Here is a 1,508-nt window from a genome sequence, read left to right as displayed (position 1 = left end):
CCCCGCCCCGCCAGAGACACAATGACCTACTAACCTCACGACACAGTCCCACCACCCCCAAGCTGCATCCTTGGCGCCAGGCGCCGCACTCTGTACGTTGCCCGGATCTCTTTTTCCTGACCTCCCGCTCCGCCCTCCCCCAACGCCCACCCCCGTGCACAGCTGCGTAGTTCCACCTCTGCGCTCCCACCTACCGCCCATACACTTCGCTCTCTGCATGCACCCGGAGCCGTAGGGCTCCCGAGAGAACCTTGCCCCCAGGCCGATCGAAAACTTTAGTTGACGTCTGCGAAGCGACGACCTGGGACTCCTGGAAGAGTCGGGGTGTGGGTGGTGGCGGCGGTGGCGAAGGGGCGGACATGCCTAGTCTAGGATTGGCCCGGGGGGGAGGGGGTGAGTTTGTCGAAAGCAAACAGATGAACATGGCGCCCTGTGAATGTGAGCATGTGTATCTGTGTGGTGTGCGAATCGCCGAAAGGCGGACATCGGACCCAGAGCGCACTAGTGCGACGGACTCGGACGGGCTGACCTCATTTTGGGCTCGACCGCCCGACATGAAATGTTCAGAACGCCCTACGCTCCTTAAACTCCACCCCCTCCCTTCTGTCATGGAGGGAGCCTGAAGGACACCGAGCGCAGTACTCGTCATTGCACGGGGTCAGGGCCACCGAGGAGGCAGTCCGTAGACTTAACAATTGCTCTCCCCTCACCGAGCTGGTTTGACAGTGTTTAGGTTGGCAGGGTTGATGTAGACGAGAACCGAACGGTCCGCGAGTTTTACTTTGGGCTGGGTAGACGGTCGGACGAGAACAGTATACAAAAGATGCACCCACGTAACCGTTCATCTCTTGTATTGCCGAAATCTCATATTGTTTTCCTTTTCTATCTTTTCCAGGTGAGTTGGATCATCCGCAAGATGAGCGATGATTGCACTTTTGCTGGTGAGTCTCGCTGGTTGTCGTTCACGCCTGGATTAGCAGCCGGTACAGTGATGGTTGAAACCCAGGCGAGGTCGTCTGCTGTCGGCATGGTTGTTCTGCCACCGGCATCGCGGTAGAGGAGTAGGGGGGAAGTAATATTTCGGAAACGTGAACGTCCAGAAAGTACGTTTGTTTTTCTCAGATTCATTCTGTACAGTACCGGAGCTTGGCGCCTGTGAGCCTCAGGTTAGGCCACCCCGCAGCACACGCATGCACCGCAGACAAGATGTTGCCTACCGATCAGGCGCTAAGAGAGCTTGCATTGACTAAACTGGGGAACTTGGCAGTTGCGCTTGCGCATCCCGGCGAATGACGGACGTACTTTCTCCAGACCCGAGGGATAATCCTAAATGTAAAAAGCAGGTCCACCCTTCCGCTTCACGGAGTTACCAGGTTTTCATGCGAAGAAGTCTGATCTAAAAGGACGCAGCAAAATGGGCAGGAGAGGAGAGGAGGAAGGGTCGGGGACAGGCTCTGTGGAGATTGTCGGTGTCGGTTCGGCAGGGGTACCAAACAAAGAGCACCCCC

General features: G+C 56.8%; 1 protein-coding gene across 1 annotated transcript in view; it reads left to right on the top strand.

Moving 5' to 3' along the window:
• LOC113210642 (dual specificity tyrosine-phosphorylation-regulated kinase 4) overlaps positions 1-1,508 on the top strand; it is a 91,049-nt gene that overhangs the window by 28,093 nt on the left and 61,448 nt on the right. The window lies entirely within an intron of this gene.

Source organism: Frankliniella occidentalis, unplaced genomic scaffold (genome assembly GCF_000697945.3).
Source record: "Frankliniella occidentalis isolate FOCC.00 unplaced genomic scaffold, Focc_3.1 Scaffold386, whole genome shotgun sequence".
NCBI classification, from domain to species: Eukaryota; Metazoa; Arthropoda; class Insecta; order Thysanoptera; family Thripidae; genus Frankliniella; species Frankliniella occidentalis.
Note: the sequence above shows the minus strand (reverse complement) of the source record. Positions and strands in the feature narration are given on the sequence as shown.